The 26882-nt window shown below is 42.4% G+C and overlaps 1 protein-coding gene and 1 long non-coding RNA gene across 2 annotated transcripts in view; both read left to right on the top strand.

The window, feature by feature from the left end:
* Positions 1-26882, top strand: part of LOC143816355 (pinopsin-like) — a 405676-nt gene that overhangs the window by 89470 nt on the left and 289324 nt on the right. The gene's annotated exons all lie outside the window — the stretch shown is intronic.
* LOC143818306 (uncharacterized) lies at positions 16833-17908 on the top strand. Its single transcript, XR_013224448.1, has 3 exons — positions 16833-16880; positions 17387-17503; positions 17888-17908. It is a non-coding gene; the product is annotated as an uncharacterized LOC143818306 (long non-coding RNA).

Genomic DNA, 26882 nt, shown 5'->3' with positions numbered 1-26882 from the left:
ATGGTGCATCAGATTACTACAAAAGACTAGAGGTATATTTTTAATCATTGTACAAAGGCATGTAAGGCAAGAGCTCTGTTTCCCTTTACTTTTTTAGCTTTCAATGCTCATGCACAAGAGAATATCTTATGATACTTTACAATAACTGTCCCATTGGGGTTCACAATTCAAATTCAATATCATTATTTCTTTGTAGTGTGAGAAGAAACTCACACAAATCTAGGGAGAACATACACACTGCTTGCAGAAGTTGTCCTTTGTGGGATTTGAACCCAGGACCCCAGAACTGCAAATCAACAGTGCATTTTTGGTTTTCAAATTGTCAAGAAAATGGAAGCGATCTGAGCTTACTGGTAGGATAATATTCACAATTTGCTATACTGTGAGGCTTTATTGTCAATGCATTTCACACTGACTCCCTCCTCAGGACAACCATACTTAAGACTTATGTGCCATATGTGGGTGAATATTACTGTTCGGGCACACAGTAGAGCTCCAAAAGAAAGGAGTGCCATTTTGGAAAGCAGACTTTGCTCGTTTGGTTTGTGTCCACCATACTGCATTTGTAGAGTATTTGTATTCCCAAAAGACCATTAACCCCCCAAGTTATCCCATTTTGGAAACCATACCAGCCAATGAATTAATCTGGGGCTTTGGTGAGCATATTGAACTCACATGTGCTGTAAAGAGTTTTATAACATTGGGACATGAAAATGAAAAATTGCATTTTGTAAATGAAAATGTTGTTTTAGCCCCGAATGTTTAATTTCACAAGGAATTATAGGAGGAAGTGGACCCCAACATTTATAAAGCAATTTCTTTCGAATGCAGTATACCTAAAATGTGGATTGGAAACTACTATTTGTACACACAGCAGGTCTCAGAAGGAAATAATTGCTGTTTGCCTTTTGGAACACAAATTTGGCAGTAATAGTTTGTGGGTTTATGTTGCACAGCCTCTGAGGTACCAGAACAGGCGTAGCCCCTCACAACTGACCCCATTTTAGAAACTACTCCCATAGGGGAGTTTATCTGGGGGTGTAATAAATAGGAGGATAGATGGAGCCCACTCCCTCTCCCTGCCTCATAAATGTTGTAATCGATATCTGAAAAACACTACACTGTGTGCAGAATTATTAAGCAAGTTGTATTTTGATCACATGATACCTTTTATACATGCTGTGATGTTGCATCTCTGTAATGAGGAGGGGTGTTGTCTAATGACATCAAAACCCTATATAAGATGTGCTTAATTATTAGGCAACTTCTTTTCCTTTGGCAATATGGGTCAGAAGAGAGATTTGACGGGCTCTGAAAAGTCCAAAATTGTGAGATGTCTTGCAGAGGGATGCAGCAGTCTTGAAATTGCCAAACTTTTGAAGCATGATCACCAAACAATCAAGTGTTTCATGGCAAATAGCCAACAGGGTCGCAAGAAGCGTGTTGGGCAAAAATGGCGCAAAATAACTGCCCATGAATTGAGGAAAATCAAGCGTGAAGCTGCTAAGATGCCATTTGCCACTAGTTTTGCCATATTTCTGAGCTGCAACGTTACTGGAGTAACAAAAAGCACAAGGCGTGCGATACTCAGGGACATGGCCAAGGTAAGGAAGGCTGAAAAACGACCACCTTTGAACAAGAAACATAAGATAAAACGTCAAGACTGGGCCAAGAAATATCTTAAGACTGACTTTTCAAAGGTTTTATGGACTGATGAAATGAGAGTGACTCTTGATGGGCCAGATGGATGGGCCAGAGGCTGGATCAGTAAAGGGTAGAGAGCTCCACTCCTACTCAGACCCCAGCAAGGTGGAGGTGGGGAACTGGTATGGGCTGGTATCATCAAAGATGAACTTGTGGGACCTTTTCTGGTTGAGGATGAGTGAAGCTCAACTCCCAGACCTACTGCCAGTTTCTGGAAGACAACTTCTTCAAGCAGTTGTGCAGGAAGAAGTCAGTATCGTTCAAGAAAAACATGATTTTCATGCAGAACAATGCTCCATCACATGCCTCCAACTACTCCACAGCGTGGCTGGCCAGTAAAGGTCTCAAAGAAGAAAAAATAATGACATAGCCCCTTGTTCACCTGATCTGAACCCCATAGAGAACCTGTGGTCCCTCATAAAATGTGAGATCTGCAGGGAGGGAAAACAGTACACCTCTCGAAACAGTGTCTGGGATGCTGTGGCGGGTGCTGCACGCAATGTTGATCGTAAACAGATCAAGCAACTGACAGAATCTATGGATGGAAGGCTGTTGAGTGTCATCATAAAGAAAGGTGGCTATATTGGTCACTAATTTTTGGGGGTTTTGTTTTTGCATGTCAGAAATGTTTATTTCTAAACTTTGTGCAGTTATATTGGTTTACTGGTGAAAATAAACAAGGGAGATGGGAATATATTTGGTTTTTATTAAGTTGCCTAATAATTCTGCACAGTAATAGTTACCTGCACAAACAGATATCCTCCTAAGATAGCCAAATTTAAGAAAAAAACACTCCAACTTCCAAAAATATTAAGCTTTGATATATATGAGTCTTTTGGGTTGATTGAGAACATAGTTGTTGATCAATAATAAAAATAATCCACTAAAATACAACTTGCCTAATAATTCTGCACACAGTGTAGAGGCACACTGATCTAAAACATTGATGACGCGGGTACTATTTTTTCCGATACCAGTTTTACACAGCTGTGAGAAGGAGGCCTAAAATGGATTATGGTTGAAGTAAGAAACAGTGTCTCCTATCCATGATCCATGGTCATTCCCGACCTGGTCCATGAATAGAAATTGTCCAGTTTCTGGAAATAAAATAGCAGGCCTTTTATTTCTTATCTCATACAAGAATTTATTACCATCTGCAATGGAAGCTTGCATTGTAAAATGTAGGATATCACCATGAAGTCACTCTTTTACTATTAAATCTTTTAATGCATTTATCAAATTTGAACAGAATGTAAGGAGGAAGAAAAGGTGCTCACTAGTGTTGAGCATTCCGATACCACAAGTATCGGGTATTGGCCGATACTTGCGGTATCGGAATTCCGATACCGAGTTCCGATATTTTTGTGATATCGGAAATCGGAATCGGAAGTTCCCAGTGTATGGTTCCCAGGGTCTGGAGGAGAGGAGACTCTCCTTCAGGCCCTGGGATCTATATTCATGTAAAAAATTAAGAATTAAAATAAAAAATATGGATATACTCACCCCTCCGTCGGCCCCTGGACCTTACCGATGTAACCGTCAGCCTCCGTTCCTAAGAATGAGGAGTTTAGGACCTGCGATGATGTCGCGGCTTGTGATTGGTCGCGTGAGCGGTCACATGACCAATCACAAGCCGCGACGTCATCGCAGGTCCTAAACTCCTCATTCTTAGGAACGGAGGCTGCCGGTTACAGCGGTTACTACCAGGGCGCGTCAGAGGGTGAGTATATCCATATTTTTTATTTTAATTCTTTATTTTTTACATGAGTATGGATCCCAGGGCCTGAAGGAGCGTTTCCTGTCATGAATCCCCAATGGCTAGGGATAGCACAGGACAAGCAAAGTACAAATAAATAACGGACGAGCTCTAGGGTGATGGAACCTGGGCTGACCGCTGCCCTACGCCTGACAAACGCAACTAGAGATAGCCAGGGAGCGTGCCTACGTTGGTTCTAGACGCCACGCACCAGCCTAAGAGCTAACTAGTACTGCAGAGAAAATAAAGACCTCACTTGCCTCCAGAGGAATGAACCCCAAAAGATATAGTTGCCCCCTCACATGTATTGACGGTGAAATGAGAGGAAGGTACACACATAGAGATGATATATATAGATTTAGCAAATTGAGGCCCGCTGTAAACTAGAAAGCAGAATGATACAAAAGGGGACTGAGCGGTCAGCAAAAAACCCTAATCAAAAAACCATCCTGAGATTACAAGAACCCATGTGCCAACTCATGGCACATGGGGAGAACCTCAGTCCACTAGAGCTACCAGCTAGCATAGAGACATAATAAGCAAGCTGGACAAAAAACCAAACAACTGAAAATCAGCACTTAGCTTATCCTGAAAGATCTGGGAGCAGGTAGGCAGGAACCAAACAGAGCACATCTGAATACATTGATAGCCGGCAAGGGAATGACAGAAAGGCCAGGTAAAATAGGAAACACCCAGCCTCTGATGGACAGGTGGAAACCAAAGGCCGCAACCCACCAAAGTCACCCAGTACCAGCAGTAACCACCAGAGGGAGCCCACAAACAGAATCCACAACAGTACCCCCCCCTTGAGGAGGGGTCACCGAACCCTCACGAGAACCCCCAGGGCGATCAGGGTGAGCTCTATGGAAGGCGCGGACCAAATCAGTCGCATGAACATCGGAGGCGACCACCCAGGAATTATCCTCCTGACCATAACCCTTCCACTTAACCAAATACTGGAGTTTGCGTCTGGAAACACGAGAATCCAAGATCTTCTCAACAACATACTCCAATTCTCCCTCCACCAGCACCGGAGCAGGAGGCTCAACCGAAGGAACAACGGGCACCTCATACCTCCGCAACAACGACCGATGGAACACATTATGAATAGCAAACGATGCTGGGAGATCCAAACGAAAAGATACAGGGTTAAGAATCTCCGAGATCCTATAAGGACCGATGAACCGAGGCTTAAACTTAGGAGAAGAGACCTTCATAGGGACAAAACGAGAAGACAACCACACCAAATCCCCAACAAGAAGTCGGGGACCCACGCGGCGACGGCGATTAGCAAACTGCTGAGTCTTCTCCTGAGATAACTTCAAATTGTCCACCACCTGATTCCAAATCTGATGTAGCCTGTCCACCACCATGTCCACTCCAGGACAATCCGAAGACTCCACCTGACCAGAGGAAAAACGAGGATGAAACCCCGAATTACAAAAAAAAGGAGAGACCAACGTGGCAGAACTAGCCCGATTATTAAGAGCAAATTCGGCCAGTGGCAAAAAAGCAACCCAGTCATCTTGGTCAGCAGAAACAAAACACCTCAAATAAGTTTCCAAGGTCTGATTAGTTCGCTCCGTCTGGCCATTCGTCTGAGGATGGAATGCAGACGAGAAAGACAAATCAATGCCCATCTTGGCACAAAACGTCCGCCAAAATCTAGACACAAACTGGGATCCCATGCAAACGAACCACGTTCTGAAAAAATAAAGGGACCAACTCAGAGGAGGAAGGCAACTTAGGCAAGGGCACCAAATGAACCATCTTAGAAAAGCGGTCACACACAACCCAGATAACGGACATTTTCTGTGAAACCGGGAGATCAGAAATAAAATCCATGGAAATGTGCGTCCAAGGCCTCTTCAGGATGGGCAAGGATAACAACAACCCACTGGCCCGAGAACAAGGCTTAGCTCGAGCACACACTTCACAAGACTGCACAAAGGTACGCACATCCCTAGACAAGGAAGGCCACCAAAAAGACCTGGCCACCAAGTCTCTAGTACCAAATATTCCAGGATGACCAGCCAACACAGAAGAATGGACCTCGGAGATGACTCTACTGGTCCAATCATCCGGAACAAACAGTCTTTCTGGTGGACAACGATCCGGTTTATCCACCTGAAACTCCTGCAATGCACGTCGCAAGTCTGGGGATACGGCGGACAATATTACCCCATCCCTAAGGATACCAGTAGGCCCAGAGTCTCCAGGAGAGTCAGGCACAAAACTCCTGGAAAGAGCATCTGCCTTCACATTCTTTGAACCTGGCAGGTATGAAACCACGAAATTGAAACGAGAAAAAAACAACGACCAACGAGCCTGTCTAGGATTCAAACGCCTGGCAGACTCAAGGTAAATGAGATTCTTGTGATCAGTCAAGACCACCACACGATGTTTAGCACCCTCAAGCCAATGACGCCACTCCTCAAATGCCCACTTCATGGCCAAAAGCTCCCGATTACCCACATCATAATTGCGCTCGGCGGGCGAGAATTTTCTAGAGAAGAATGCACATGGCTTCATCACCGAGCCATCAGAACTTCTCTGTGACAAAACCGCCCCCGCTCCAATCTCGGAAGCATCAACCTCAACCTGAAAAGGAAGTGAAACATCTGGTTGACACAACACAGGAGCAGAAGAAAACCGGCGCTTAAGTTCCTGAAAGGCCCCCACAGCCGCAGGAGACCAATTAGCAACATCAGCACCCTTTTTAGTTAAATCAGTCAAAGGTTTAACAATACTGGAAAAATTTGCAATGAACCGACGATAAAAATTAGCAAACCCCAAGAACTTCTGTAGGCTCTTAACAGATGTAGGTTGTGTCCAGTCACAAATTGCCTGAACCTTAACGGGATCCATCTCAATAGTAGAAGGAGAAAAAATGTACCCCAAAAAAGAAATCTTCTGGACTCCGAAGAGACACTTTGAGCCCTTCACAAACAGAGAATTGGCCCGCAGAACCTGAAACACCTTCCTGACCTGTAGAACATGAGACTCCCAGTCATCAGAAAACACCAAAATATCATCCAAATACACAATCATAAACTTATCCAGATATTCACGGAAAATATTGTGCATAAAGGACTGGAAGACTGACGGAGCATTGGAGAGTCCAAAAGGCATTACCAAATACTCAAAATGGCCCTCAGGCGTATTAAATGCGGTTTTCCACTCATCACCTTGTTTTATCCGCACCAGATTATACGCACCGCGAAGATCTATCTTAGTGAACCACCTAGCCCCCTTAATGCGAGCAAACAAGTCAGTCAATAATGGCAATGGATACTGATATTTGACTGTAATCTTATTCAGAAGGCGATAATCTATACAAGGCCTCAGGGAACCATCTTTTTTTGCCACGAAAAAAAAACCTGCTCCCAGAGGGGACGAAGATGGACGAATATGTCCCTTTTCCAAGGACTCCTTAATATAATTCCGCATAGCAGTATGCTCTGGCAGTGACAGATTAAATAAACGACCCTTAGGGAACTTACTGCCAGGAATCAATTCTATAGCACAGTCACAATCTCTATGAGGAGGGAGCGAATTGAGCTTAGGCTCCTCAAAAACATCCCTATAGTCAGACAAAAACTCAGGGATCTCAGAAGGAGTAGATGAAGCGATAGAAATCGGAGGTGCATCATCATGAACCCCCTGACATCCCCAGCTTAACACAGACATTGTTTTCCAGTCCAGGACAGGATTATGAGTTTGTAACCATGGCAGACCCAGCACTAGTACATCATGTAAATTATACAGTACAAGGAAGCGAATCACCTCCTGATGAACGGGAGTCATGCGCATGGTCACTTGTGTCCAATACTGCGGTTTATTCATAGCCAATGGTGTAGAGTCAATTCCCTTCAGAGGAATAGGGACTTCCAGAGGCTCCAGACTAAAACCGCAGCGTTTAGCAAATGACCAATCCATAAGACTCAGGGCGGCGCCCGAATCCACATAGGCATCAACGGAAATGGAAGACAGTGAAAATATCAGAGTCACAGACAAAATGAACTTAGGCTGCAGAGTACCAATGGCAAAAGATTTATCAAGCTTTTTTGTGCGTTCAGAGCATGCTGATATAACATGAGCTGAATCACCACAATAAAAACACAATCCATTTTTCCGCCTATAACTTTGCCGTTCACTTCTGGACTGAATTCTATCACATTGCATAGTCTCAGGTGCCTGTTCAGAAGACACCGCCAACTGGTGCACGGGTTTGCGCTCCCGCAAACGCCGATCAATCTGAATGGCCATAGCCATAGACTCATTCAGACCTGTAGGCGTAGGGAACCCCACCATAATATCCTTAATGGCCTCAGAAAGACCATTTCTGAAGTTTGCAGCCAGGGCGCACTCATTCCACTGAGTAAGCACCGACCATTTCCGAAATTTTTGACAATATATTTCCGCTTCATCATGCCCCTGAGAGAGGGCTAATAAAGCCTTTTCAGCCTGAATCTCCAGGTTGGGTTCCTCATAGAGCAATCCCAATGCCAGAAAAAACGCATCCACACTGAGCAATGCAGGATCCCCTGGTGCCAATGCAAATGCCCAATTCTGAGGGTCGCCCCGCAGGAAAGAAATTACAATCCTGACCTGTTGAGCAGGGTCTCCAGAGGAGCGAGATTTTAAAGAAAGAAACAATTTACAATTGTTCCTGAAATTCAGGAAGGTAGATCTATCTCCAGAGAAGAACTCTGGAATAGGAATTCTAGGTTCAGACATGGGAGTGTGAACAACAAAATCCTGTATGTTTTGAACTTTTGCCGCGAGATTACTCAGGCTGGAAGCCAAACTCTGGACATCCATGTTAAACAGCTAAGATCAGAGCCATTCAAGGGTTAAGAGGAGGTAAGAAGCAGCTAGACAGCAATTAAGGGCTAGGCAGCAAAACTCTGAAGGGAAAAAAAAAAAAAAAATTCCCTTAAACACTTCTTTTTCTCCTGCTTCAGCCCAAACAATTAACACTTTGTGGGCCGGCTATACTGTCATGAATCCCCAATGGCTAGGGATAGCACAGGACAAGCAAAGTACAAATAAATAACGGACGAGCTCTAGGGTGATGGAACCTGGGCTGACCGCTGCCCTACGCCTGACAAACGCAACTAGAGATAGCCAGGGAGCGTGCCTACATTGGTTCTAGACGCCACGCACCAGCCTAAGAGCTAACTAGTACTGCAGAGAAAATAAAGACCTCACTTGCCTCCAGAGGAATGAACCCCAAAAGATATAGTTGCCCCCTCACATGTATTGACGGTGAAATGAGAGGAAGGCACACACATAGAGATGATATATATAGATTTAGCAAATTGAGGCCCGCTGTAAACTAGAAAGCAGAACGATACAAAAGGGGACTGAGCGGTCAGCAAAAAACCCTAATCAAAAAACCATCCTGAGATTACAAGAACCCATGTGCCAACTCATGGCACATGGGGAGAACCTCAGTCCACTAGAGCTACCAGCTAGCATAGAGACATAATAAGCAAGCTGGACAAAAAACCAAACAACTGAAAATCAGCACTTAGCTTATCCTGAAAGATCTGGGAGCAGGTAGGCAGGAACCAAACAGAGCACATCTGAATACATTGATAGCCGGCAAGGGAATGACAGAAAGGCCAGGTAAAATAGGAAACACCCAGCCTCTGATGGACAGGTGGAAACCAAAGGCCGCAACCCACCAAAGTCACCCAGTACCAGCAGTAACCACCAGAGGGAGCCCACAAACAGAATCCACAACAGTTTCCTCTCCTTCAGACCCTGGGAACCATCCAGGATACCTTCCGATACTTGTGTCCCATTGACTTGCATTGGTATCAGGTATCGGTATCGGCAATATCCGATATTTTTCGGATATCGGCCGATACCATCCGATACTGATACCTTTGAGTATCGGAAGGTATCGCTCAACACTAGTGTTGAGCATTCCGATACCGCAAGTATCGGGTATCGGCCGATATTTGCTGTATCGGAATTCCGATACCGAGATCCGATATTTTTGTGGTATCGGGTATCGGTATCGAAACAACATTAATGTGTAAAATAAAGAATTAAAATAAAAAATATTGCTATACTCACCTCTCCGACGCAGCCTGCACCTTACCGAGGGAACCGGCAGCGTTGTTTGCTTAAAATTCGCGCGTGTCCTGCCTCCCGTGACGTCACGGCTTGTGATTGGTCGCGTCGCCCATGTGACCGCGACGCGACCAATCACAACGCCGGAACGTAATTTTAAAATCCTGAAGGACCTAAAATTACGTCACGGCTTGCTGTGATTGGTCGCGTCGCGGCCACATGGGCGACGCGACCAATCACAAGCCGTGACGTCACGGGAGGCAGGACAAGCGCGCATTTTAAAATGCGCACGTGTCCAGCCTCCCGTGACGTCACGGTTTGTGATTGGTCGCGTCGCCCATGTGACCGCGACGCGACCAATCACAACGCCGGAACGTAATTTTAAAATCCTGAAGGACCTGAAATTACGTCACGGCTTGCTGTGATTGGTCGCGTCGCGGCCACATGGGCGGCACGCAACCAATCACAAGCCGGGACTTCACGTAAGGAAGGAAACGCGCGAATTTTAAGCAAACAACGCTGCCGGTTCCCTCGGAGAGGTGAGTATAGCAATATTTTTTATTTTAATTCTTTCTTTTACACATTAATATGGATCCCAGGGCCTGAAGGAGAGTTTCCTCTCCTTCAGACCCTGGGAACCATCAGGGATACCGTCCGATACTTGAGTCCCATTGACTTGTATTGGTATCGGGTATCGGTATCGGATTGGATCCGATACTTTGCCGGTATCGGCCGATACTTTCCGATACCGATACTTTCAAGTATCGGACGGTATCGCTCAACACTACTCAACACTAATGCTCACATTTCACCTTAAAATTATGTAAAATGATGGTATTTGAAATGTTTAACACATAATATTGTTGGTGATGGAGTTGCGTTCTGTCCACCACTAGGCAGTGGACAGGAATAGTTGGAGTTAATAGTGGGACTAGCTCAGGGTGAAGGAGCTATGTGAGGTCACAACAGAGAACTTCCTGGTAGTGGGTTAGATAGGAATGAGCCAGCAGCTAGATCAGACCTTAAGTCTGATTAGTCAGCAGAGCCATATGAATTGGGTGTTCCCGAATGATCGGAGACCGAAGCAATGGATAGGATGATCCAGAGTATAGACAAGAAAAGTGTTAGAAGGAGTGATTGATTGTCTGGAGACGAGGCCTGGGGCAGGAAGCTTAGAGGGATAGTCCAGGGCCAGCCGAACTCACCGACATCATGCAGCCTGCATGATACATTTATTTACATTTTTAGCTAAAGTCCACACATTCAATCAGGACCCCTATTTTCTTGTAGCATTCCGGCATGTGAAAGACGAATACCTTGCCTATGGCTACCGCTCTGTTATGACCCCAATGGCAGAGGGTCTCTGCAATAAATACCAAGTCTGCAAACATAAAAAACCAGCTCATAGGGCAGTGGTAACTGGGCTGACCGTATAGCTAATCCTAGCACCACAAATAGCAGCAGCCGGGGAACGTGCCTACGTTGGTTCTAGATGTCTCGCGCCAGCCGGAGAACTAACTAACCCTAGAAGGGAAAAGATAGACCTTTCTTGCCTCCAGAGAAAAGACCCCAAAAGTTGGATACAAGCCCCCAACAAATAATAACGGTGAGGTAAGAAGAAAAGACAAACGTAAGAATGAACTAGGTATTTAGCAAAGAGAGGCCCACTGACTAATAGCAGAATATAGTAAGATGACTTATACGGTCAGCAAAAACCCTATCAAAAATATCCATGCTGGATATTCAAGAACCCCCGAACCGTCTAACGGCCCGGGGGGAGAATACCAGCCCCCTAGAGCTTCCAGCAAAATCAGGAATCACATTTAGTACAAGCTGGACAAAAAATAAGAGCAATACAAATAACCAAAAAACAAGGAAGCAGGACTTAGCTTAATTTTGCATGAACCAGGACAGCAGACAGGAGCAAACAGAAAGGACTGATTACAACAATGCCAGGCACCAGACTAAGAACTCAGGAAGTTCATATAGCAACACCCCTGGACTAACGACCCAGGTGGGTGCCAAACTAGGGAAAGACAATCTCAGAGTCATACCACTAGTGACCACAAGAGGGAGCCAAAAAAGTCTAATTCACAACAGTACCCCCCCTTTAAGGAGGGGTCACCTAACCCTCACCAAGACCACCAGGGCGATCAGGATGAGCAGCGTGAAAGGCACGAACTAAATCGGCCGCATGCACATCAGAGGCAACCACCCAGGAATTATCCTCCTGACCATAGCCCTTCCACTTGACCAGATACTGAAGCCTCCGTCTGGAGAGACGAGAATCCAAGATTTTCTCCACCACGTACTCCAACTCGCCCTCAACCAACACCGGAGCAGGAGGCTCAACAGAAGGAACCACAGGTACAACGTACCGCCGCAACAAAGACCTATGGAACACGTTGTGAATGGCAAACGACACCGGAAGATCCAAGCGAAAGGACACAGGATTAAGGATTTCCAATATCTTGTAAGGACCGATGAAGCGGGGCTTAAATTTAGGAGAGGAAACCTTCATAGGAACAAATCGAGAAGACAGCCATACCAAATCCCCAACACGAAGTCGGGGACCCACACCGCGGCGACGGTTGGCAAAACGCTGAGCCTTCTCCTGTGACAACTTCAAGTTGTCCACCACATGATTCCAAATCTGCTGCAACCTATCCACCACAGAATCTACCCCAGGACAGTCAGAAGGCTCCACATGTCCCGAGGAAAAACGAGGATGGAAACCAGAGTTGCAGAAAAATGGCGAGACCAAAGTAGCGGAACTAGCCCGATTATTAAGGGCAAACTCAGCCAACGGCAAGAAGGTCACCCAATCATCCTGATCCGCAGAAACAAAACACCTCAAATAAGCCTCCAAAGTTTGATTAGTTCGCTCCGTTTGTCCATTAATCTGAGGATGAAAGGCAGACGAAAACGACAAATCAATGCCCATCCTAGCACAAAAGGATCGCCAGAACCTGGAAACAAACTGGGATCCTCTGTCAGACACGATATTCTCAGGAATGCCGTGCAAACGAACCACATTCTGAAAGAACAAAGGAACCAGATCGGAAGAGGAAGGCAGCTTAGGCAAAGATACCAAATGGACCATCTTGGAAAAGCGATCACATACCACCCAGATGACAGACATGCCCTGAGACACCGGAAGATCTGAAATGAAATCCATGGAAATGTGTGTCCAAGGCCTCTTCGGGACAGGCAAGGGCAAGAGCAACCCGCTGGCACGAGAACAGCAAGGCTTAGCTCGAGCACAAGTCCCACAGGACTGCACAAATGACCACATATCCCGCGACAAGGAAGGCCACCAAAAGGACCTAGCCACCAAATCTCTGGTGCCAAAAATTCCCGGATGCCCTGCCAACACCGAGGAATGAACCTCGGAAATGACTCTGCTGGTCCATTTAACAGGAACAAACAGTCTGTCAGGTGGACAAGAGTCAGGTCTACCAGCCTGAAATCTCTGCAACACACGTCGCAAATCCGGAGAAATGGCTGACAAGATTACTCCCTCTTTAAGAATACCAACTGGTTCTGCGACTCCCGGAGAGTCAGGCACAAAGCTCCTTGAAAGAGCATCAGCCTTCACATTCTTTGAACCTGGTAAATACGAGACCACAAAGTCAAAACGGGAGAAAAACAATGACCAACGGGCCTGTCTAGGATTCAGGCGTTTAGCAGACTCGAGATACATCAGATTTTTGTGAGCAGTCAAGACCACCACACGATGCTTAGCACCCTCGAGCCAATGACGCCACTCCTCAAATGCCCACTTCATGGCCAGCAACTCCCGATTGCCAACATCATAATTCCGCTCAGCAGGCGAAAACTTCCTAGAGAAAAAAGCACATGGTCTCATTACAGAGCAACCAGGGCCTCTCTGCGACAAAACGGCCCCTGCCCCAATCTCAGAAGCATCCACCTCAACCTGAAAGGGAAGTGAGACATCAGGCTGGCACAAAACAGGCGCTGAAGTAAACCGGCGCTTCAACTCTTGGAAGGCCTCCACGGCTGCAGGAGCCCAGTTAGCAACATCAGAACCTTTCTTGGTCATATCCGTCAAAGGTTTAACAACGCTAGAAAAATTAGCGATAAAACGACGGTAGAAGTTAGCAAAGCCCAAGAACTTCTGAAGACTCTTAACTGACGTGGGTTGAGTCCAATCATGAATAGCTCGGACCTTGACTGGGTTCATCTCCACCGCAGAAGGGGAGAAAATAAAACCCAAAAAGGGAACCTTCTGAGTAGTGTATCATAACTACCATTCGTCAAACTCAATCTGACAGGTGGCCCGCCCCCTATCAAGATGTATCAAAAGGGGGGTGTAACCCCTCCTCCCCGCCCTGTCAGCAGCTGTCCCTTCTTGTCTGACTGTCAGCTTTTGATACAGTATGAATTGTTAATTGGATCCGGGGATTATTATCCTAGTATTTGTTTTAATTAGATTTTGATATTAATAGTTTTATACAGCGCATGCATTCTGTAATCAGGGCATGTGGCCCCATGATGTGTTGTATTTCTTTTATAACAACATTATATGGAGCTGGGAAATTAAAACATTTGTTTGTGCCTCTGTAACATGTATTTTAGAAACAACTGGCCACTGCCCATTTAGAATGAAACAGCATATTTTTCAGCTTATAACGCAGTTTCTCATTTTCATGAGTTTTAAGAGGTCGTGTTATGTGTGATAAGGGGCTATATGCTCGTGTGGTTAATAGATAAAATACAGATAAAATATGCCAATTCACCAACAGTGCACGGCTTACACATAACTCGTCAATAATCAGGGGTAGATATACAATACAAGCTATAAGATGTGCTTCTGACATTTTCATAGCTAGGACCCTCTTTTATTGACAGTTTGATACTATAAACAGTACTGATCTTTGTAAAATAAAGAACGAGAGAACTTTTCAGATAAAAGTAATAAAGTTTATTGAACAAAATCAATTACATTTTCTAAAAAAGTCATGTGAATAAATTTCGCTGTTCAATTAGATCAAAAAGCTACTTCTTGAAATCCACAATACAGCGCAAATAAACAAATCAAATCAATTATCACTGAACACTCATTATTACATTCCAAGCCAGCGCAGCTCGCTGAGCGTTACCGCTGTACTCATTTCTCATTGATGCTTCTGAATGTACACTATTCTCACCCATGGACGGTTTTCCTTTAAAAAATATGAATATTATTGAATATAAGGTTTTACATATGTTACAGTATTTTATTTTTATTAATAGCTACTTTTAACTATTCTTTTAGAGTGTCTAGTAGTTTTATATTCTCTGCCTGATATATTTCTACACAAAGCTTCAAAACTATTTTGCAATTTATAATGTATCACAGTAGTTTCATATGCAGTTACATCTTAGGCCCCGTATAACAGATGTGTTTCTCCTGATTTTTCTAGCGCAGCTCGCTGAGCATTACCACTGTACTCTTTTCTCATTGCAGCTTCTGAATGTACAATATTCTCAACCATGGACGGTTTCCCTTTAAAAAATATGAATATTATTGAATGTGTTTTACATATGTTACAGTATTTTATTTTTATTAATAGTTACTTTTATCATTATATGTTGTATTAAATAGAGTCTAGCTGGCACATTACACGTCTTGCTGAACCAGTATGTATCAGACTGCAATGGCACATCACACTGCTTGCTGTAGTGAATAGAGCTTCTATATGCGATTGCGAAACTTTCAGGCAAGTACAGTATATTCTGGACATATTATGTATAATTATTAGTAGAGTCTAGCTGGCACATTACACGTCTTGCTGAACCAGTATGTATCAGACTGCAATGGCACATCACACTGCTTGCTGTAGTGAATAGAGCTTCTATATGCGATTGCGAAACTTTCAGGCAAGTACAGTATATTCTGGACATATTATGTATAATTATTACTTAATTTTTTCACTAAAACGATCATTTCTGCCAGAACAATGACAAATTTTGACAAAAACACTTCAATAATATAAAAATTCTTACAGAATATAAAGCAAAAACATTAATATGTATTTTAGAAACAGATGACCACTGCACATTTAGAATGAAGCAGACCCAGAGACGCGCCCACCCTGTACAGATAACATCCATACTTGTGGCTTCTTTTTGTTAGTTTAAAAGCATATTGTTATGTATGTCTCTATCAAAAGACTACCCGGCCATTATATGTTGTATTAAGTGTAGTCTTATTTACAACTACAGCTCAGGGAGCTGACCACGGCACATTTAGAATGAAATAGCGTCAGCATAATTTTTTCAGCATGTCCCGGGTGTTGTGTATGTATGTGTGATAAACTATCAGTGTGAAACTTTCAGGCAAGTACAGTATATTCTGGACATATTATGTATAATTATTAGTTAATTTTTCACTAAAATGACACAATTGTGTTTTATAATACACCATGCTGTTTATTCATTATATGCTGTATTAAATAGAGTCTAGCTGTCACATTACACGTCATGCTGTACCAGTATGTATCAGACTGCAATGGCACATCACACTGCTTGCTGTAGTGAATATTTGCAAAAACTATCCTATATTAATGCTCGTATTTTTATTACACTCAGCCCCAAATGAGTCACTGCTAATTTGATGCCCCAATTTTTATCATTTCAATACTATACATTAACTAAATGCTAGAGCTTATGTTACAATATTTTATCTGTTTATTTTATATCATATTAGACTTTCACATTATTTGTAGCGGTTTGTGTGGGTGCTAGATTATGTATATTCTGTGCTTCTGCACTATTATTTGTTGAAAATTTATCACTAAATCGATAATTTCTAACAACGTCGTCTTTTGTAATATGCAACAACTCATATTTGTGGCTTCTTTTTCTATTTGCAGTGTAAGCTCAGCACGGGGCTATGTTATCTTATCTAGCTTAAACAGACTAGCGGGCTACGCCCAACAAAGCATCAAAAAGAAACTTTGATGACACAGATATAACTCAGCTAACTAAATGCTAGAGTTTCGGTTTTCCTTTAAAAATATGAATATTATTGAATAGCCTCATATCCCATCTCCGACAATAGACTCTAAGCATTTTTCATATTATTTGTAGACACTCTAACGGACATATTATGCACAGCCCCTGTTTTGACAAGTATGAAGCGGCGTGTTTTTATACGTTCATAACAATCATAACCACTATACTGCAAACGTTTAAACGTGTATTTTATTCACAGTTCTCACAAGTCAGGTTTAGATTTATTTAAAAGCGCCTCAAGTTTTGTCATACAGAATCTTAAAGACACTTTTTCACCCATCTGGACAGCTGCTCTGGGCTACTCTCTGAAAAAGTAAGTTTGCCGGTAGCGCATATTTTGTAACATAGTTTTAAGTTGTATTTATTGTCGTTATATGTAAAGTTTATTTTTGTAACATAGTTTTAAACTGTATTTATTGTCGGTATATGTAACGTTTATTTTGTAACGTTTATTTTTAATCTGTATTTATTGTCGGTATATGTAACGTTTATTTTTGTAACATATTTTTTAAACTGTATTTATTGTCGGTATATGTAACGTTTATTTTGTAACGTTTATTTTTAATCTGTATTTATTGTCGGTATATGTAACGTTTATTTTTGTAACATAGTTTTAAACTGTATTTATCGGGGGTACAGAAACAAAACTTTTCCCCCTTTTTATTTAAGATGGAATCCCAATATCAGCGCGCTCAATACAAGCCCGCGCTTACAAGCACCCCCCTAGGTATTATACCGAATATAATGTACAGGGTATCGGGTGACACGGATTAAGTAATTTATATTAATTATATATTCTTTCATTCTTTCTTATTTAAGAGGAGTGTCTGTCTCCCGATTATCGCAATAATTTCAACACGCAGAATTATGAACTCTTTGAATCCGTAGCTGCTGAAGCGTTAGAAGTTATTGGCCCTGCTCTACACCTTATCACAGGTAATTAGATTCTCCGGGAAAAATGTCAATGTAACACTGTAGCAAGATATTGGTCTTTCCTGTAGCACATGTAAGAAAGAGATATATATATATATATAATCTGTGTTAATCCCGTAGCGCCACAGCCAAACGCGATTTATGCAGAACAAATACTGGCTATGGCGTGAAACTATAGCAGCTATTAACTATTGTATTACATAAATTATGTCATAATAAATATAGGGTTAAATTATTAAACAAATTACGCAGTTAGTCGCCAGTATAACACTAAATTATTAACGGATACACCATAAACAGGGCCCATACCGTAAAACTATATTATACTATGTCGGATGCTTTAATCCTTTGTATGTAAACGCGTACTAAGTGTAATTTCTCATACAGATAGTGACACGGATCCCTCGGTCTATATGCCGGAAGACTGGCGTGCTCCCGAACCGTGTGAAGACCGGGACTCAGACGTCGTGATCGTAGATGTCAAGAATGACGCGGCGCCTAAAAGCCGTGGAAATTCGTTAAGCGGGTGTCTCTGCAAAAGAAAAGGTGGCGGTTCACTTGAAATACATACGATTCTTGCTTTTCTGTGGTAGTTATAATTTAGTTATAACTTATTTACAACTGGTAAATTAGCGGTCGGAAAAATTCTATTTGAAAAAAGAGAATATCTCCGTCTCGACGCATTTGAACAATGCGCTGGGGCATTAAACCAGGAGCTGCGGGGGGTACAGCTCCCTGTTTCATGCCTGTAAGTATATATCTGCCCTGGCCTATACTGGATTTATGCAACTGTTGTTACAGCGATTTCATGGGTAACGGACGCCAGTAAGTTTTCAAATATTACGCCGCTTCGTGGATAACTACAGCCATGCAGCTTTTCCAATTTTACGACGGTTTTGCGGATAACTGACACCTGTATCTTTTCTTTTAGATACGCCTGATCTTCAGCCACGAGATTTGCAATGCTGTAATTACGGGTCTGCGCAGAATCATCCCCAAAGAGCGGATGTGGCTGTGAGAACAGCGCCTCTTTCGCCCATCTGTGTTGAGGCTCGTGCGGAAGGGTACGCGGCACCCAAACACACCGGGAATCCAATTCCCAAGATTCCCTGTCAAAAATCTAAGAATGCCTCAAGAAAGAGATTTGCAGCGCTGAACGACAGCCCCTGCACAACTCAGGAGTCCGATAGCACCGACAACATACCACAAGTTACTTCTGAAAACAGAGAATATGAGCAGCTCTCTGTTGGTATGTGGTCCCCCACAGGTCCGTTCAATATACGGATACGCCATGCTGCACAGTCTGCAGATTCTGGTCTTGCGGGATCTTCTAGCGATTTTGACAATGTTCTACCTCTAAAGAAACGTGCAGTGCCGCGGCACCGCGTTAGTAAAAAACACCCTGTTGCTGAACATTCCTGTTACAGGGGGACCCCTGTGTGGAATGCTGAACACATCAAAATATTTATTGCCATGGCTGGCCAGTACGCAGAAATTAAACTCGCACAGTTCAAACTAAAATCTTTCTGTGATACGTATGAAAGATTGATAACTGCTTGTCCAACGCCAGACATTATCGCTGAACTATATGCTTTTAAACTAAATCATTCCTGTGTACATACACACCACCTCTGAATTTAAATAAATCTAAACCTGACTTGTGAGAACTGTGAATAAAATACACGTTTAAACGTTTGCAGTATAGTGGTTATGATTGTTATGAACGTATAAAAACACGCCGCTTCATACTTGTCAAAACAGGGGCTGTGCATAATATGTCCGTTAGAGTGTCTACAAATAATATGAAAAATGCTTAGAGTCTATTGTCGGAGATGGGATATGAGGCTATTCAATAATATTCATATTTTTAAAGGAAAACCGAAACTCTAGCATTTAGTTAGCTGAGTTATATCTGTGTCATCAAAGTTTCTTTTTGATGCTTTGTTGGGCGTAGCCCGCTAGTCTGTTTAAGCTAGATAAGATAACATAGCCCCGTGCTGAGCTTACACTGCAAATAGAAAAAGAAGCCACAAATATGAGTTGTTGCATATTACAAAAGACGACGTTGTTAGAAATTATCGATTTAGTGATAAATTTTCAACAAATAATAGTGCAGAAGCACAGAATATACATAATCTAGCACCCACACAAACCGCTACAAATAATGTGAAAGTCTAATATGATATAAAATAAACAGATAAAATATTGTAACATAAGCTCTAGCATTTAGTTAATGTATAGTATTGAAATGATAAAAATTGGGGCATCAAATTAGCAGTGACTCATTTGGGGCTGAGTGTAATAAAAATACGAGCATTAATATAGGATAGTTTTTGCAAATATTCACTACAGCAAGCAGTGTGATGTGCCATTGCAGTCTGATACATACTGGTACAGCATGACGTGTAATGTGACAGCTAGACTCTATTTAATACAGCATATAATGAATAAACAGCATGGTGTATTATAAAACACAATTGTGTCATTTTAGTGAAAAATTAACTAATAATTATACATAATATGTCCAGAATATACTGTACTTGCCTGAAAGTTTCACACTGATAGTTTATCACACATACATACACAACACCCGGGACATGCTGAAAAAATTATGCTGACGCTATTTCATTCTAAATGTGCCGTGGTCAGCTCCCTGAGCTGTAGTTGTAAATAAGACTACACTTAATACAACATATAATGGCCGGGTAGTCTTTTGATAGAGACATACATAACAATATGCTTTTAAACTAACAAAAAGAAGCCACAAGTATGGATGTTATCTGTACAGGGTGGGCGCGTCTCTGGGTCTGCTTCATTCTAAATGTGCAGTGGTCATCTGTTTCTAAAATACATATTAATGTTTTTGCTTTATATTCTGTAAGAATTTTTATATTATTGAAGTGTTTTTGTCAAAATTTGTCATTGTTCTGGCAGAAATGATCGTTTTAGTGAAAAAATTAAGTAATAATTATACATAATATGTCCAGAATATACTGTACTTGCCTGAAAGTTTCGCAATCGCATATAGAAGCTCTATTCACTACAGCAAGCAGTGTGATGTGCCATTGCAGTCTGATACATACTGGTTCAGCAAGACGTGTAATGTGCCAGCTAGACTCTACTAATAATTATACATAATATGTCCAGAATATACTGTACTTGCCTGAAAGTTTCGCAATCGCATATAGAAGCTCTATTCACTACAGCAAGCAGTGTGATGTGCCATTGCAGTCTGATACATACTGGTTCAGCAAGACGTGTAATGTGCCAGCTAGACTCTATTTAATACAACATATAATGATAAAAGTAACTATTAATAAAAATAAAATACTGTAACATATGTAAAACACATTCAATAATATTCATATTTTTTAAAGGGAAACCGTCCATGGTTGAGAATATTGTACATTCAGAAGCTGCAATGAGAAAAGAGTACAGTGGTAATGCTCAGCGAGCTGCGCTAGAAAAATCAGGAGAAACACATCTGTTATACGGGGCCTAAGATGTAACTGCATATGAAACTACTGTGATACATTATAAATTGCAAAATAGTTTTGAAGCTTTGTGTAGAAATATATCAGGCAGAGAATATAAAACTACTAGACACTCTAAAAGAATAGTTAAAAGTAGCTATTAATAAAAATAAAATACTGTAACATATGTAAAACCTTATATTCAATAATATTCATATTTTTTAAAGGAAAACCGTCCATGGGTGAGAATAGTGTACATTCAGAAGCATCAATGAGAAATGAGTACAGCGGTAACGCTCAGCGAGCTGCGCTGGCTTGGAATGTAATAATGAGTGTTCAGTGATAATTGATTTGATTTGTTTATTTGCGCTGTATTGTGGATTTCAAGAAGTAGCTTTTTGATCTAATTGAACAGCGAAATTTATTCACATGACTTTTTTAGAAAATGTAATTGATTTTGTTCAATAAACTTTATTACTTTTATCTGAAAAGTTCTCTCGTTCTTTATTTTACAAAGATCAGTACTGTTTATAGTATCAAACTGTCAATAAAAGAGGGTCCTAGCTATGAAAATGTCAGAAGCACATCTTATAGCTTGTATTGTATATCTACCCCTGATTATTGACGAGTTATGTGTAAGCCGTGCACTGTTGGTGAATTGGCATATTTTATCTGTATTTTATCTATTAACCACACGAGCATATAGCCCCTTATCACACATAACACGACCTCTTAAAACTCATGAAAATGAGAAACTGCGTTATAAGCTGAAAAATATGCTGTTTCATTCTAAATGGGCAGTGGCCAGTTGTTTCTAAAATACATGTTACAGAGGCACAAACAAATGTTTTAATTTCCCAGCTCCATATAATGTTGTTATAAAAGAAATACAACACATCATGGGGCCACATGCCCTGATTACAGAATGCATGCGCTGTATAAAACTATTAATATCAAAATCTAATTAAAACAAATACTAGGATAATAATCCCCGGATCCAATTAACAATTCATACTGTATCAAAAGCTGACAGTCAGACAAGAAGGGACAGCTGCTGACAGGGCGGGGAGGAGGGGTTACACCCCCCTTTTGATACATCTTGATAGGGGGCGGGCCACCTGTCAGATTGAGTTTGACGAATGGTAGTTATGATACACTACTCTTCTGTACTCCAAAGAGACACTTTGAGCCCTTAACAAACAAAGCATTCTCACGCAAAACCTGAAACACCATCCTGACCTGCTCTACATGCGAGTCCCAATCATCAGAAAAAAACAGAATATCATCCAGATAAACAATCATAAATTTATCCAGATACTTCCGGAAAATATCATGCATAAAGGACTGAAACACTGAAGGAGCATTAGAGAGCCCAAAAGGCATCACCAAGTACTCAAAATGACCTTCGGGCGTATTAAATGCAGTTTTCCATTCATCTCCTTGCTTAATGCGCACAAGGTTGTACGCACCACGAAGATTTATCTTGGTGAACCACTTGGCACCTTTAATCCGGGCAAACAAGTCCGACAACAGAGGCAAAGGATACTGAAATTTAACAGTGATTTTATTCAGAAGCCGATAGTCAATACAAGGTCTCAAAGATCCGTCCTTCTTGGCCACAAAAAAGAATCCCGCACCAAGAGGGGAAGAGGATGGATGGATATGCCCCTTCTCCAGAGATTCCTTGATATACGAACGCATTGCGGTATGCTCAGGTACAGACAGATTAAATAATCTTCCCTTAGGAAATTTACTACCCGGAATCAAATCTATAGCGCAGTCACAGTCCCTATGAGGAGGAAGAGCACTGGACCTGGACTCGCTGAATACATCCTGATAATCAGACAAATACTCAGGAACTTCCGAAGGAGTAGAGGAAGCAATAGACACCGGTGGGGAATCACCATGAATTCCCTGACAGCCCCAACTTGACACAGACATTGCCTTCCAATCCAAGACTGGATTATGGGTCTGTAACCATGGCAGACCCAAAACGACCAAATCATGCATTTTATGCAGAACAAGAAAACGAATCACCTCCCGATGTTCAGGAGTCATGCACATGGTTACCTGTGTCCAAAACTGCGGTTTATTTTCCGCCAATGGCGTAGCATCAATACCTCTAAGAGGGATAGGATTTACCAATGGCTCAAGAACAAAACCACAGCGCTTGGCAAACGACAGATCCATAAGAATCAGGGCAGCACCTGAATCCACAAACGCCATAACAGGGTAGGAAGACAATGAGCAAATTAAAGTCACAGACAAAATAAATTTAGGTTGCAAATTACCAATGGCGACAGGGCTAACAACCCTTGTAAGGCGTTTAGAGCATGCTGATATAACATGTGTAGAATCACCACAGTAAAAACACAACCCATTCTGCCGTCTATGATTTTTCCGTTCATTTCTAGTCTGAATTCTATCACATTGCATTAAATCAGGTGTTTGTTCAGACAACACCACCAGAGGATTAGCAGTTTTGCGCTCCCGCAAACGTCGGTCAATTTGAATAGCCAGCGCCATGGAATCATTCAGACTTGTAGGAATGGAGAAACCCACCATCACATTCTTAATGGCTTCAGAAAGGCCATTTCTGAAATTTGCGGCCAGAGCGCACTCATTCCACTGAGTAAGCACGGACCATTTCCGAAATTTTTGGCAATACACTTCAGCTTCATCCTGGCCCTGAGAAATAGCCAGCAAGGCTTTTTCTGCCTGAATTTCAAGATTGGGTTCCTCATAAAGCAATCCGAGCGCCAGAAAAAACGCATCAATATTCGCCAATGCCGGATCTCCTGGCGCTAGCGAGAAAGCCCAATCCTGAGGGTCGCCCCGCAAAAAAGAGATAACAATTTTAACTTGCTGAGCTGAGTCTCCAGACAAACGGGGTCTCAGAGAAAGAAACAATTTACAATTATTCCTGAAATTCCTAAACTTAAATCGATCTCCAGAGAACAGTTCAGGAATAGGTATTTTAGGTTCAGACATAGGACTACTGGTAACAAAATCTTGTATGCCCTGCACACGAGCAGCAAGCTGATCCACACTTGTAATCAGAGTCTGGACATTCATGTCTGCAGCAAGCTTAAGCCACTCAGAGGTAAAGGGGAGGAAGAAAGTGAGGAAAAAAAAAAACTCAGAATTTCCTTTCTTATTATCCCACTTCTGCAATGCATTAAACATTCAACTTTGGCCTGGCATACTGTTATGACCCCAATGGCAGAGGGTCTCTGCAATAAATACCAAGTCTGCAAACATAAAAAACCAGCTCATAGGGCAGTGGTAACTGGGCTGACCGTATAGCTAATCCTAGCACCACAAATAGCAGCAGCCGGGGAACGTGCCTACGTTGGTTCTAGACGTCTCGCGCCAGCCGGAGAACTAACTAACCCTAGAAGGGAAAAGATAGACCTTTCTTGCCTCCAGAGAAAAGACCCCAAAAGTTGGATACAAGCCCCCAACAAATAATAACGGTGAGGTAAGAAGAAAAGACAAACGTAAGAATGAACTAGGTATTTAGCAAAGAGAGGCCCACTGACTAATAGCAGAATATAGTAAGATGACTTATACGGTCAGCAAAAACCCTATCAAAAATATCCACGCTGGATATTCAAGAACCCCCGAACCGTCTAACGGCCCGGGGGGAGAATACCAGCCCCCTAGAGCTTCCAGCAAAATCAGGAATCACATTTAGTACAAGCTGGACAAAAAATAAGAGCAATACAAATAACCAAAAAACAAGGAAGCAGGACTTAGCTTAATTTTGCATGAACCAGGACAGCAGACAGGAGCAAACAGAAAGGACTGATTACAACGATGCCAGGCACCAGACTAAGAACTCAGGAAGTTCATATAGCAACACCCCTGGACTAACGACCCAGGTGGGTGCCAAACTAGGGAAAGACAATCTCAGAGTCATACCACTAGTGACCACAAGAGGGAGCCCAAAAAGTCTAATTCACAACACCGCTCCCCACCACGTTACACTTGGCATAGTTGGCAGGATCGAGTCTTGCAACTGGAGGACAGAACAAGACTGGGGAATACTTGAGTTACATGGAAGATGGTAACCGTGATGTGGTTAAAGATGTATGAATGAACTCTAAGATGGCAGTTACTGACACAGCATGAAAAGGAAAAAATGCCCATTGTGTGTGTAGAGGTTATGAAAGAGCGCAAGGTATTGTTCTGCTCCATAAGGGAGTATCAAGCTGAGAGGGATCAGCCATTGTGGAAGTTACACACTTCAAGAAGGTGAGATAGAAATAGAAGGTGTGCCCACCAAAATGGGATAAGAGAAAAGGGGAAGAGGCATTAACAAGACGGGATAGTGAACCAAACGAAGCCCCACCAAGTGAAAGGTAGTACAGTGACGAAAAAGTCAACACTAGGGTTGAGCGAAACGGGTCGATCATTTTCAAAAGTCGCCGACTTTTGGCTACGTCGGCGTCTCATGAAACCCGATCCGACCCCTGTGCTTGTCGGCCATGCGGTACGCGACTTTCGCGCCAAAGTCGCGTTTCAATGACGCGAAAAGCGCCATTTCTCAGCCAATGAAGGTGAACGCAGAGTGTGGGCAGCGTGATGACATAGATCCTGGTCCCCACCATCTTAGAGAAGGGCATTGCAGTGATTGGCTTGCTGTCTGCGGCGTCACAGGGGCTATAAAGGGGCGTTCCCGCCGACCGCCATCTTACTGCTGCTGATCTGAGCTTAGGGACAGGTTGCTGCCGCTTCGTCAGAAGCAGGGAGAGCGTTAGGCAGGGTCCACTAACCACCAAACCGCTTGTGCTGCAGCGATTTCCACTGTCCAACACCACCTTCGGTGTGCAGGGACTGTGGAAGCTATTTTTTTTTTTTTTTCCCCTCAGCGCTGTAGCTCATTGGGCTGCCCTAGAAGGCTCCGTGATAGCTGTATTGCTGTGTGTACGCCACTGTGGAAACCAACTGCTTTTTTCAAAGCACATATCCTCTTGTTCCTTCCTTTCTGCACAGCTATCTTTTTTGTTTGTCCACACTTTTTATTTAATTTGTGCATCAGTCCACTCCTATTGCTGCCTGCCATACCTGGCTTACATTACTGCAGGGAGATAGTAATTGTAGGACAGTTTTTTTTTTTTTTTTTTTGTGGGAGATTAAGATTGGCATTTCTGCTACAGTGCCATCCCTGTGTGTGCCATCTCTCACTGAGTGGGCCATAGAAAGCCTATTTATTTTTTCCGTGATTTGTGTTCTAAAATCTACCTCAACACAAAAACACTACATCAATCAGTGGGAGAAAAATATTGGCCTCAGTCAGGGCTTGTGTGCCACTGCTGTGTGTGCTATCTCTCATTCAGTGGGCTATAGCAAGCCTATTTTTTTTTTTTTTTTTTAATATTATTTGGTTTCTAAAGTCTCCCTGAAAAAAAAAAAAAAACCTAAAAAAACAGTGGGAGAGTAATATTGCCCTTTCAGCTTGTGTGCCAGTCTTGACTCCTGGGTGTGCCACCTCTCTCCCTCTCATTCAGTGGGCCATAGAAAGCCTATTTATTTTTTTTTTTAAATATTATTGGGTTTCTAAAGTCTCCCTTAAAAAACAAAAAATACATAAAAAAACAGTGGGAGAGTAATATTGCCCTTTCAGCTTGTGTGCCAGTCTTGACTCCTGGGTGTGCCACCTCTCTCCCTTTCATTCAGTGGGCCATAGAAAGCCTATTTATTTTTTCCGTGATTTGTGTTCTAAATTCTACCTCAACACAAAAACACTACATCAATCAGTGGGAGAAAAATATTGGCCTCAGTCAGGGCTTGTGTGCCACTGCTGTGTGTGCTATCTCTCATTCAGTGGGCTATAGCAAGCCTATTTTTTTTTTTTTTTTTTTTTAATATTATTTGGTTTCTAAAGTCTCCCTGAAAAAAAAAAA

This window comes from Ranitomeya variabilis, chromosome 3, assembly GCF_051348905.1.
Source record: "Ranitomeya variabilis isolate aRanVar5 chromosome 3, aRanVar5.hap1, whole genome shotgun sequence".
Lineage (NCBI taxonomy): Eukaryota > Metazoa > Chordata > Amphibia > Anura > Dendrobatidae > Ranitomeya > Ranitomeya variabilis.
The sequence above is the reverse complement of the archived record's forward strand: the minus strand, read 5'-3'. Positions and strand labels throughout refer to the sequence as shown.